A 13,363-nucleotide genomic window follows, 5' to 3' on the forward strand; every position below is an offset into this window, starting at 1 on the left:
TTTTAAGACAATACATGTACATAGTGAAAAAAAAATCTAGCAGTCTGTCTGATATCCTAGCTTAAAAAATGTCTTAAAAGGCCTGGGTGGCTCAGTCGGTTGAGCATCTGACTTCGGCTCAGGTCATGATGTCAAAGTTCGTGTGTTTAAGCCCCACATCTGGCTCTGTGCTGACAGCTCAGAGCCTCCTTCGGATCCCCTGTCTTCTCTCTCTGCCCTGTTTGCTTGTTCTTTCTCTCTCTCAAAAACAAATAAACTTTTTAAAAAATATTTTTATTTATTTCTAGGAGAGAGAGAGAGAGACAGTGTGAGCAGGGGAGGGTCAGAGAGAGGGAGATACAGACTCTGAAACANTTTTAAAAAAATGTCTCCTTCTCACCCCTACTCCTCACTCTCTCAGCCCAGAAATGATCTGGATTTTCAGCGTGTGGACCAGACCATATCATTTCCCTACTGAAAAGCCCCCTGCGGGTCTCAGACTGCCCTCAGGCCCCGCCCTCCCTCTGCTCACGTCACCCTCCTCCTGGCTCACAGAGGCTGGTTCTCTGGCTTCCCGTCAGTCCCTGGAGATGCTGTCCTGAGGCCTCTCTCCTTGCTGTTCTCTCTGCCGGGAACACCCTTCAGGGCTCAGTCCATTTCTACTTGGTTCACAGATAGGACTTTCTCTTTAGGCTCAACCCTGTAACCCTGTGCAAGTATCCACGTCCCCCTCCCTCCAGGCCTGGAGCTGGCCTCCTGGGCAGCTAGACTGGCTCTACTGAGGATCACCCTGGCTGACAGGTCAGCCCAGGGCACTGTGGGAAGGCAGGGGTTGGGGAGGGGGCCTGATCTGCATGTGAATGAGTTTAGGAGCGGAGGAATCATTCAGTCACTCAATATGTATCAGGCTTCGCCTCCCATGACCTGGTGTGGAGAAGGCACAAGAGAATGAGATGATGCGGCACATTCTTCTGGAACTTCCAGACTCGAGTGAGGACAGAGACAACAAGCATGAAAACAAACAAAATCCTTCCAGACTGGGGTAAGTCTATAAAGGGCCTACACGGGGGATACAGAAGATAGTTTTAGGGATGGGGGGGGCATGTCAGAATGTGTGGTCAGGAAAGCCATCTCAGAGCCCCCAAGGATGAGAAGGTGCCAAGCAAGGAACCAGGACAAAGGAGTTTCGCAGCACATGCAAAGGTCCTGAGGTGGCAGGGAGCGGGCTGGCAGAGCAAAGGGAAGGAGAAGGGGAGCAGAAGTGGGCAAGGCTGGGCTTCAGGCTGCGCTAAACTTGGGTTTATTGCAAGATCCTTGGAGGATTTTCATCAGGCAGTGCTGTGACCTGCTCTGATTCATGTGGGAGCTGGCTGTGGGACCTGGGTTCTGTGAGACCGTTGAGTGGTTTGTGTCATTTTCTGCTTGCAGCACTATCTTGGGAGAGCTTTGTGGGAGTTACATTTCCTCGCCAATTTGGTTAAACCAACAGCAAGATGCAATTTACGGGTGCAGAGTCACAGGACATGTTTTAGCAAATCCCCTACTTGTTTCCCTGTGACCTTGGCATTGTCTCCCCCAGGACGGACGCTCATGCCCCCTGAAATGTGGACACTCTGTCTTTGATGTCCCACAACACAGCACGTCTCAGGCCTACCTTCCTCTCAAGGTAGATGTACCAGCCATAGCTCTCCAGAACACAAAACCAATAGGTGATATATATACTTTTTCGTTCTCTCTTTGAAAGGAATTGGCGGATGTGAACTGAAGGGCTGGCAAGTCTGAAATCTGTAAGGCAGGCTGGCAGGCTGAAAACCCAGGTAGGAGCTGATGCTGCCACCGTGAGGCGGAATTTCTTCTCAGGGAAGCCTCAGATTTGCAGTTGCTGCCTTCAACTGATTGGACGAGGCCCACCCCCCATTGTGGAGAGTAATAAAGTCAACTCCCTGTAGATGTTAACCACATGTACAAAATACCTTTACAGCAACATTTAGATTAGCATTTGAATAAGTAACTAGGTCCTGTAGCCTCGCCCATTTGACACACGAAACTAAGCATCACCGTAAAATATATGAAAAGTGAAATCCAAGTTCTTATTCTAGGACTGGCTCATGAAATCTCTGAGCCAATCAGAACTCTTTAGTTCTGTTGCTTTGGGTAGCCCTGTGTGTGAGTGCTGAAAGGATTAGCACCCACCGGCTGTCTTCTGGTTGAAGACGATGGCATTTGACCGAGGCTGAGCAGGCTTAAATCGGGGAAAGCATAAAGTTCCAGGCACCCATTCCCCAATCGGGGCCTGGAGGCTGCTGTGCGAAGCCGAGTCAAGCCCAAAAACCTTCCATCCCCTGTTTGACAGGCCGTCGGTGCTCAGTGACAGTTGGTGAGGTTTACAGCCAGCGTGACCTGTGCGGGCGGCGCCTTACCACGCAGGCCCCTCTGCCTTGGAGGCCTCCAGGGACGCTCCCGTTTCTTTAATTTCAAGTCTTAGCCGTGCAGTCTTCTTTTCCCTCAGTCAGATACCTCTGGTTCACCACGGGAGGGTCTGACCCCTCCTGCAGAGTCTGCCAGAGGGAGTTCCACACAGCCCTTCACAGCCTCCGGCTCCTCTGTCTTCGTGGTTCGTGTGGTCAGATGACGCCCAGCCACAGAGACAAGCAAAATAAGCCAAAGGGGAAATGAACATGTCCCACGCAGCCTGACTCTGGGGTAAAGGGCAGTGACAGTGACAGGCTGGGCTGTTTGACTATCCCCCCACCCCCCAAAGCACGTGTGCATGCAAATCATGCCAGGCTGATGCCAGGCATGCCGGGGAGATAGAGGTCAGCTCTGTGACTGTTCTGGACTTCGGTTCAAGCCTTCACCCTGGACAGGCTGCCAGTGGGCACCATCCTTCCACTGGGTTCTCGGGGGATGGGTGCAGAATCAGCCTCATGCCGGGGCACCCTGACCTCTAGCCTGAAGACCGTGATTGCTTTAGTTTGGTTCCCTCAGAAGCAAACCTTGAGACAAGAACCGGGTGAAGTCAGGGCGACTGGGTGGCTCAGTCTGTTGAGTTTCTGACTTTGGCTCAGGTCATGATCTCATAGTTTGTGAGTTCGAGCCCCGCATCAGGCTCTGTGCTGACAGCTCGGAGCCTGGAGCCTGCTCGGATTTGTGGTCTCTTTCTCTCTCTGGCCCTCTCCCACTTGTGCTCTCTCTGTCTCTCAAAAATAAACAAGTGTTAAAAAAAAAAAAAAAGAACTGGGTGAAGTCGTGTACTTGAGATGTGGTCCCAGAAAGCATGGGGTGCAGAAATTAGACCAAGAAGGAAGGAGAGAAAAGAAAGTGCTTATTTTTTTAATGTAGAGAGAGATAGACAGACCGACAGAGGCAGAGAGTGAGCTGGGGAGGGGCAGAGAGAGAGGGAGACACAGAATCTGAAGCAGCTCCAGGCTCTGCGCTGTCAGCACAGAGCCCGACGCGGGGCTCGAACCCATAAGACATGAGATCATGATCTGAGCCGAAGTTGGACGCTCAACCAACTGAGCCACCTAGGTGCCCCAAAAAGAGAGTGCATATTAACAGGCATGTTGTGGCCATGGGAACTGGGTTCAGTCATACAGGGGATCCTCTGAGAGACTGTGTGGAACACTCCTCAGAGCTGTCTCACCAATGAGGAAGGAAGCTATCAGCATTTTTTTTAAAGCAGGCTCCATGCCCAACGTGGGGCTCAAACTCACGACCCTGAGATCAAGAGTTGCATGCTCTATCAACTGAGGCAGCCAGGCACTCCTTCATTAGCAGCGTTTTAAACAGTTTTATTAACATGTAATTCATATACATACAATTGATCCATTAAAAGTAGACAATTCAGTAATTTTTAGTTTACTCACAAATACACGCTAGCCATTCTGATAGTCAAATTTAGAACATTTTTATAACCTTAAGAAGAAATCCCATGCCCTTTAGCCATCTCCCCAATCCCCCACTTCGGTCGAGGCAACCACTAACCTACTTTCTGTCTTTATAGACTTGCCTTCTGGAAATTTTGTATGAAAGGAATCATAAAACATGTGGATTCTCATGACTGATTTCTTTCACTCTCTGAGGCTCATTCAAGCTAAAGGATATATCACTACTTCATTCCCTTTTATGGCCAAATGATATTCCATTGTATGAATATATCACAATTTACTTTTCCACGTGTCCATTGATGAACTTTTGGGTTGTTTCCACCTTTTGACTATCCTGACTATATCCTGCTGTAAACATTCATGTACAAGTTTTTCTGTGGACATAAGTTTTCATTTCTCTTGGGTCTATACTTAGGGGTGGAATTGCTGGATTACATGGTAACTCTCTACTTAATCATTTGAGGAACCATCAAACTGCTTTCCAAAGTGGGTGCGCCATTTTCCATTCCTACAGGATTGTATGAGAAAATTAATTACCTATTACCGCATAACAAATCACTCCACAACTTAGCAGGTTAAAACAATAAACATTTGGGGGCGCCTGGGTGGCTTAGTCGGTTAAGCGTCCAACTCTTGCTTAGGTCATGATCTCGCGGTTCGTGGGTTCGAGCCCCGCATCAGGCTCTGTGCTGACTGCCAGCTCAGAGCCTGGAGCCTGTTTCAGAGTCTGTATCTCCCTCTCTCTGACCCTCCCCTGCTCACGCTGTCTTTCTCTCTCTCTCCTAGAAATAAATAAAACATTAAAAAAAAAACAATAAACATTTGGTGGTGCCTGGGTGCCTCAGTCGGTTAAACATCCGACTTGAGCTCAGGTCATGATCTCACGATTTGTGAGTTTGAGCCCCACATCGGGCTCTGTGCTGTCAGCTCAGAGCCTGGAGCCTGCTGAAGATTCTGCGTCTCCCTCTCTCTCTCTGCCCCTCCCCCTTTCATGCTGTCTCTCTCTCTCTCAAAAATAAACATTAAAAACATAAAAAAAACAATAAACGTTTGTTATATCACACAGTTTTTGAGGGTCAGGAATCCAGGAGCAGCTCATCTAGGAGGTTCTACCTCAGGGTTCTGCTTAGGGTCTCTCATGAGGCTGGAATCATCTGAGGGTTTGACTGTGTTGGAGAAGCCACTTCCAACATGGCGGCATGGCTATCTCACTTGCCTGAGGAGGGAGTGTTGGATGTTGACAGGAGCCCTTATGGAGCTTTGCCCTGTGCACCTTCCCCCGGGTTGCTTGAGCACCCTCATCACATGGCAGCTGGCTTCCACCAAGAACAAGCGATCCAAAGGGGAAAAGGCAGGAGCTGCAGTTCTTTTACGATCTAGCCTTGGATGTCATACACCGTCATTTCTGTAACATCCTATCGCACAGTTCAGCCATTTTCAGTGTGGGAAGGAACTACACATGGTGTGAGTCCCAGAAAACCGGGATCATTGGAGGCCACATCTTGGAAGCTGCCTATCGTGTGAGACATTTCCCCGCCCACTCCCATCCCTCAGTAGGAGGGTGGCTCCTGGGTGTTATGTCCCTGGACTTTTTGGCCTCAACCAGAACATGTTATAGACATTATCACACTGAAGGCCAGCCCCCTTTGGCCTAACTCTGATTTCAGCTCTGGCCAGGGAGGAAGTGTCCCAACTCAAGTGCATGCCTTGCCCCTCCACCTTCCGCCCCAGGACCTACTCTGACGCACAAGAGCACTCTGGATTCTCGTACAAACACAGCGAAATTGCAGGGATGCTAAGAGCCCTAGGAGGAAGCCAATTAACAATCAATTATCTGGGCCTTCAGGCAGATGGGTTTAGGGAGGCGGACAAGCAGCAACTAAGGCAAAGAAAAGAATCTACTTTCAGGACTTAAGACAAAGAAAATTGAGTTTGTCTCCAATTTTTCATTATTACAGAAAGGCTGTGCCTAGTGTCCTCTTACTCGCTCATCTCAGTATCTGAGCTACTATTCTTTTTTTTTTTTGCTTTTCATATCAAATTTTTTAATTAGAAAATTTTAATGTTAATTTATTTTTGAAAGAGGGCAAGACAGAGCGTGAATAGGGGGAGGAGCAGAGAGAGAAGGAGACACAGAATCTGAAGCAGGCTCCAGACTCAGCTGTGAGCACAGAGCCTGATGTGGGGCTCAAATTCACAAACTGTGATCAGAGCTGAAGTTGGACGCTTAACCAACTGAGCTACCCAGGTGCCCCTCAATTTTTTTTAACTTTANTTTTGTTTTTTAAAAATGTTTATTTATTTCTGAGAGAGAGACAGACAGCATGAGCAGGGGAGGGTCGGAGAGAGAGGGAGACACAGAATCTGAAACAGGCTCCAGGCTCTGAGCTAGCTGTCAGCACAGAGCCCGACGCGGGGCTCGAACCCACAAACTGTGAGATCATGACCTGAGCTGAAGATGGACGCTCAACCGACTGAGCCACCCAGGTGCCCCTCAATTTTTTTTAAACTTTATTTTAGGAGAGGGAGAGAGTGCATGATTGGGGGAAGGGCAGAAAGAGAGGATGAGAGAGAATTCCAAGCAGGTTCTGCACTGACAGTGCAGTGGGGCTTGTTGCAGGGCTCAAACTCACAAACTGTGAGATCATGACCTGAGCCCAAGTCAAGAGTCACATGGTTAATGGACTGAGCCAATCAGGCATCCCCACATCAAATTTAATTGGTACAGACCAACATGGTCAATCAGATATTTCTTTAAAAAAATTTTTTTTATTTGCGAGAGAGAGAGAGCGAGCGAGCATGTGCGTGCCCAAGCAGGGGAGAGGCGGGGGGAGGTTAGAGAGAGAGAGAGAGAGACTTCATCAGGCTCCACACTCAGCACGGACCACAACGCGGCTTCGATCCCATGACCCTGGGGATCATGACCTGAACTGAAATCAAGAGTTGGATGCTCATCCGACTGAGCCACCCAGGCGCCCCAGTCAGATAATTCTTAATATGAACAAATGGGNTTCCACAGCTGTGCCTGAGGGGCTGACTCGATGAGCTTCCGGCCCAGCCTGCCGTTGGGTTGGGGGCCTGGCGAAAGCCACTGGAGGGTTCATACTACTGATAGTCACGCCAGCCATTTGCCGATTTATCTGCGAGAGAGTCTGCTGGGGCTGTCGAGCTTGCAGGAGGCTCAGCTCACTCTGGGATGCACCCACCCTTCCTTCCCTTCCTCCTTGGGGGCCAAGCACATGTGGAGGAAGTGACGTCACACCAGCCTGTGTGTTTCCCACAGACCCTCTGGGCATGGGTGTGCCCCCCATCGGGCTTGCCCTCGTCCCGTCACTTTTCCTAGAAGATGAGGAGCTGCAGGTTAGGCACAGGCGTCCCCATCGATGGAAGGCCTTGAAAAACAGTCGGTACTTGTGAGGTAAATGGCTTATCTGTGGGTCCCATCGACACCCCAGGAGAACTGTGCTCCTGAACGGTTCCTGAACCACACAGAGAGAAGATGGGGGTCTTTGGGGCGTTGTTTCTTTCCCACCTCTTCCGACTTTGAGCTTGCTGATGAACAGATCAAGAACCCCAGATATTAATAGAGACAGGGGTGCAGCTGCAGGTATACAGGACGTCCGCGGAGCTGGGGGTGTAGACAGTTGGAGGTAAGAGATTAGAAGTCTTTGGTCCAAAGGTGTCCAGATCATCATTCAGGGCTGGCACCGTGGTTGCGTTCCCATTGGTCACTGGTGCCTCAGCAGGGGCATCAAGTCCCAAAAAATCAACAGTGGGCTCTGCAGCTCTTTTAGAGCGGATACTTTAATTTTTAATTTTTATATGTTCACTTATTTTTGAGAGACAGACAGAGAGACAGAGTGTGAGCTGGTGAGGGGCAGAGGCAGAGAGGGACACAGAACCTGAAGCTGACTTCAGGCTCTGAGCTGTCAGCACAGAACCCTACACGGGGCTCAAACCCACAAACCATAAGACTGTGACCTAAGCCGAAATCGGAAGCTTAGCCAACTGAGCCACCCAGGCGCCCGAGGGCTGGTACTTTTTTTTAAAGCTCTAACTGCCGATCTTCTATCTGCTGCAACTTGTCAATTGTAAGAGGTTTTGCAGGCCTTTCTCTTTGTCTCTTCCTTGTCCCCCCCTTTTCTTTATTTGTAATAACTATTGCGTTTTTATCATAGCACTTCTTCTTTTCATATTTATCTCTGACAAAAAGAATTCCACTGCTTGACATACCTGTGATCTTCGAAAGGTCTCTGGAAGATTGGCTTTATAGACTAGTCTAGCTTTAGCATTTCCCATATCTTGCATGCACTGTATCTGTTCTGATGTCCACTGGTCCGGGTTGACTGACTTGACCCTGGATATACGAACCCCAAGATTTCTATGGACTCCAGCACACCTGATGCAAATAAACACCCCAATCCTCCAGGAAGCCCGACGAGGACCTTTGACCTTGCAGTTCACGGAGTCTATGTTGTCTCTTCCCCCAGCACCTTGGACAGGATGAACTGGTGCTGCTCGTTCAGCTTGGGCCTCCTCGCGGCCAGAGCACGTCACCATCCCCCGGACAGGGACCCCGGGCAGTGGCTGCGGCGGTCATGGGCAGGAGCTCAGCGGGGTGAACACGCCGGAGCCTCCAGGACCGCAGGTGGACTCTGAGCTACTCTTCTTTTCCATACATTTTTAGAGGTGGGGTTGCAGGGCCAAAGGGCTACATCTCTACATTTTGGTACCTGCTGCCCAATTTGTCTCCAGCAACGCTGTCATTCTCGTCCCTGGTGAGGAAGCCTGTCCCCCTCTGAGAGGCTGCGTGCAGGGAGGAGCGTGTCCTGCCTGCCTCCCAGATAAAGGTGGGGAGAAGCAGGGACAACTTGGAAGCTTAGGCCTATGTGTCCCTATTCTGCAGACGAGGAAGCTGAGGTCGGGGGAGGGAAGGGACTCGTCCAAGGTCACACATCCCAGTCCTTGCTCTTGTTGCAGCCGCCCTCGTTCACCGCAGAATGACCTCTGCTCAGGGGAAGAGCCAGCCTGGAGCCAGGTGGGGGCTGGGGTCCTCCTGGGTCCCCTTCCTGAGGTAGAGGGGCCCGGCCTGACCCAACTGGTTCTGCCCTAATAAAGGCCTGCTCGTTGCAGCCCGCTCTTTCCATCTTTGTTTACAGTGCTTGCACACAAACACACTTGAGAAGTTCGTGGGAACATGAGTGGCCGGAAGGCAGGACACTAGCTTGAGGGCAGACAGGCCTGCCCCGGCCACCTACATGGGCATGGGGCTGCCTCCCTCCTGTAACTCCTCCGGCCTCTCTGTGCGGACTGCCCCCCGGCCCCCGCCTGGGGGATAGAGAAGCCTCTACATTGTTGTCTCTTGCTGCTCAGAAGAGAAATATTAAAAATCACTTCATTTTTGCTCAGAGAAGGTACCAAGCTTCCGAGACAGGCACCTACTTTCTTTTATTTGAAAAAGTTATCCAGTGCCAGCTAAGTGATTTCTGGGCCCTCTACATCCATTATTTCATTTAATCCTCTCATGACTTTAGGAGTCGGTCTGTTGTTATCTCCACATTATGGATGAGGAAACTGAGGCATAGAAAGTCTAAGCAACATGCACCTCCCTGCCCCCCACCTCAAGAGCTTAAGAAGAGTGATCATAAAACTGCATCCTTGGAAACTCACCTCACAGCCTCTGAGCTGCAACCACACGTTCTGACCCTTGGGAAGGCACCAAGCCCTAACTAGGAAACTCTTGAAGTTTCTCCAAAAGTTCCAGAGGCAAATGGGTACCGATGCTCCAGGGAAAGGCGCTCAGTGGCTGCCCACGGGCCGGGAACATGGAGCAAACAGACCAGCCCATGGAAGGTGCCACCTATGAGCAGTTCAGGGCCACTAAGAATCAGGCAGGGTGGTTCTTGAAGAAAACTCATAACCCAGTGAGGGACAGGCAACGTGGGCTTGAGGAGCGGAACCAGGTGAGGCATGCCCACAAAAATCCAGTCTCTTAGGGGGCGAAGAATGCATGTGGACTTTTTTTTTTTAAGCCCAGATTCTTGAAATTTGATTGTCTTTGGAAATGGGGNAAGGTTTTCATGCGGATAAACTTAGTTCCAAATCCCAGTTCTAGCACTTATTAGCTATGGGACTTTGGACAAGTTACTTAACGCCTCAGACTCGCTGCTTCCTTGTGTTTAATTAAGGCCCGTTTGTCATAACCTCCATCCTAAGGCAGCCGGCAAGAGTAGCTGACGTTTTCTACTTGAGAACAGGCTGTTTATAACTCTGCTGGGATTTTGGTTTTGGTTTTTGTTTTTGAGGTTTTTGAGTCCAAAAAGATCAGAAAAGTAGTTTAAACTTTCAGTTCTTGGATGTGGCTCCCCCAAAGCTGGTCTTTTTGAGTTTTAAAATCTGGAATCTCTTATCTTCGCTGTAGATATATGTTCTCCTGGGCATCTTTCTCCAAAAAGGTTTTGGGACAACCCCATCCCCACCCCCAAAGCCGGGCCTCACTGTGCCCACATGAGCCGCTGGCCCCTTTTACTGAGGTTGGTGCATTGGAAGGGCCCTTGACCCCCTGAGTGGCAGGGACACACATGCTTTGTCTCAGCTGCGTGGCTCTCGCGCTTGTCTGCCAGGGATGACTCACGCGGGGGAACCTGCCTTCTTCCACTCCAGAAGGCCCGAAGGCTCACCTGTCCCAAGCAGTGAGAACACCAGGTCGGATCCAACTTCACTTCATGGCATCCCAAGCCTCACCCAGGGCAGGAAGTCCAGGCAAGTGCCTTAAAGAAGAAAGGGTGTGGTCCCAGCCCCAGGGCCAGCATCCGGGAGGTGCAGGGCCACACCACCAGGCCTTCAGGCTACATGCCTGGGGCGGTGGGTCACAGGGCTGCAAAGCCTCCCTGGTCCTCCAGCTACTTGATAGTCATCAGGAAATTCTGCATAAATTAGCTCAAGTCAGTTTTGATATTTGCAAACCCAGATCCTTACCTTGGGCACAAGAGCCAGCTATGGTTTGCAGCAGGAATTTCGGCAGTGGCATCTCCTGGCCCTCTGTCTTCAAGTGCTCAGATTCCTGCCTTCTTTTCACTTCGGGTCTGCTGTGCCCATAATGGTGCCTAACCCCCCACCGCACGCTCCCAGTGTCCCCATGTTCCGTCCCTTTCCCCAAGCTTCATGGCCGCTGGTGGATACGCCTGGCATTTTTCACTTACCTCAAGACAGCCTTAGAAAGACTCATTCCATATGCACAAGCAACTGTCTTTTTTCCACTACCTGCGGGTTTTGTAATTTATTTTCTCCAATTTCTGGTTATTTCCTTTGGGATCCTGAGCCTCTGTTTACCAGCACTTCAAATATTTGCTGCTTTTGTATCTGTTGGCTGTGGCGGCCTTGGGAATGGCAATAACCATGACAAAATGTAAGACAGTCATCAGACCATCTGAAAGTCGTCTGCTTCCTATTATCAGATGTGCTAAGTGAGAAGAGCTTACTCCTCCCAGGTGGAATGAATGATATTCATGGGACACCGAAATGAAACCAGAAGGGACATGTTTAGTGGTAAAGGGACATTATGGCTTCAACTGACTCAGATTATGCCGGTGTAAAAAACTCAAAGGAAAAACAAAAACACTAAGGTAGACACACAGCAAACCGATGTGGACTAATGAGTCCCCAAGCCCTCTGACAGCAGTCACCGGCTGGAGGTCAGGAGCTTTGGTTCTGAGCTAACCGTGAGCATTCATAACGGAAGATCCCGGGAGGGGCCTCTCTGTGGTTTGTTAGCTGAGAAGGCTGTGTGGACCAGCAGGTACTGGGAGCACCAGTAACAACTAGCCCCACCCTGGGGTGGGATCAAGGACACGCGGACTCAGGACAAGAGAGACCCAGGCATTTTCTGGCGCTCTCCATGTGCGACCCGAGTCTGTCCTCCCTTTCTTTGGCCACGAGTGGACTGACTCTGCAGCCCAGACCCTGCCGGAGAGACTGGGATGGTTGAGGACCAGGCTGCGTGACCCTCAGACGGCAAGGAGCCAGACACTTAGTCCCAAGTGGCCTTCTCCGTGGGTGGGAGAGGCAGAGGCGATAACTTGAGGTCTCAGCCGCTGACCCCCGAGGTCCATCTGCTGGGCTGGGCCCCCTGCACTGTGGCCAGGTTCCCCACACGTCTGTCTTTTCCTTCTTCTCACTGGGGCATAGCTTCCCTGCCCCAGGCTGTGGGGGACCCTGCCCTTCTAAGCCCTGCTGAGCAAGCTCTTCTGTCCTCTAGCTTCCACCCCAGCCCTGACTCCTGGCAGCTTTCTAGTATCTTCCAGAGAATTCCAAGCATAGTTATGGTTACCATCTCTTGAGTGTGTCACCCCTGGGTGTTTTAAGCCACGTTATCTCACTTAGCATCTAGAGAAGCAAGTGCTGTTCTTGCTGTTTTGCAGACCAGGAAGCTGGGGTCTGGAGTGCACGGAGACTTGTCCAAGGCCACACAGCCAGTTTGTGGCAGGGCGAGCAAGGGTTCTCATGCAGGCCTCACTCTTCCTTGCCTTCCTTTGCCTTCTCCCTCCTTGGGAAGAGTGCTGGTTTCTGTGAGCAGATCCAGGCCTGGGGACTTGGGGAGGGCGGATGACCACACCCAGGCTGCGTGGCTCCCTGCCGTTCAATCCTAGCCCCTGCACTGGAGAACTCTCCACACACACTCTGAAGGGGCTCAGACCTTTCCTCCTCTCTCCCTTGGCCATGGCTTGGCCTGGGTCCAGCCCAGCAGAGCCAGGTGAGAGGTGTCCGACCTGGAGAAGTTCCTAGGTAAGCGTGGCCACTGTCCCCACTCTAAATGTTCACTATACCCAACGCTCCATGGTTGCTGAGCCTGATTACTGGTGGGTCCTGGGCTCGCCCCACTGCCTAGGCTTCAGAACAATTCCTCCCTCCCATCCAGTCCCTTGGTGTCCCCAAGCTCACCTCATCTTCCTTGTTTGGTCTCTGTAGGCAGTAAAGCAGGGGGAGGGGTGGAGGTGAATGGTGAATGTTCTAGAAGCTGCTCAGGTGGTGCTGGTGAAAACTTGGCTTGGGGCAGCCACCCTTCTGTGGCTCTGAGCAGGGTAAGGGCGGGCTATGGGCTACTATGTACTTCAGGCCCCGTGAGCCCTGCACAGGCTGCAGGACTTGGGAGGTCTCCCGGCTGCTGCCCATAGACCCAGAGGCACTCCCTCAGCACAAGTGCGATTGTGCAGAGTGGGGCCCTTGACACCCTGGTCTGGGCAAATGGCCGCCAGCCCAGCTCAGGAGACTGAGGTATACCTCACATAAAATTTAGGATGCGTTTACTCCAGGCCTCAGCCCTGCGGTATCCCCAGGGAACGTGGCCCTGGAGAGGCTGCCTCAGGAGGGGCCAGGGAGGCAGTGGCAGACCGTCAGTTCTGATGGGGCCATGCTGCCATGGCGGTCTTGAACTCAGGCCTGAGGCTGGGACACCCAGAGCCCTCAGAACAGTGCAGGGGTGGCCACTGGGCCTC

At 51.2% G+C, this 13,363-nt stretch overlaps 1 long non-coding RNA gene and 1 pseudogene across 2 annotated transcripts; one reads left to right on the forward strand and one right to left on the reverse strand.

Moving 5' to 3' along the window:
- Window positions 1-577: 577 nt before the first annotated feature.
- LOC144226563 (uncharacterized) lies at window positions 578-3,171 on the forward strand. 2 transcript variants are annotated; one of them, XR_013333681.1, is made up of 4 exons: window positions 578-780; window positions 887-1,021; window positions 1,724-1,796; window positions 2,333-3,171. It is a non-coding gene; the product is annotated as an uncharacterized LOC144226563 (long non-coding RNA). The 2 variants fall into 2 exon arrangements; XR_013333680.1 differs by having other exon boundaries at window positions 1,724-3,171.
- Window positions 3,172-5,077: 1,906 nt separating this feature from the next.
- LOC144227018 (stromal membrane-associated protein 1-like) lies at window positions 5,078-10,899 on the reverse strand (annotated as a pseudogene).
- Window positions 10,900-13,363: the final 2,464 nt, after the last annotated feature.

Source organism: Crocuta crocuta, unplaced genomic scaffold (genome assembly GCF_008692635.1).
Source record: "Crocuta crocuta isolate KB4526 unplaced genomic scaffold, BGI_CrCroc_1.0 scaffold290, whole genome shotgun sequence".
Lineage (NCBI taxonomy): Eukaryota > Metazoa > Chordata > Mammalia > Carnivora > Hyaenidae > Crocuta > Crocuta crocuta.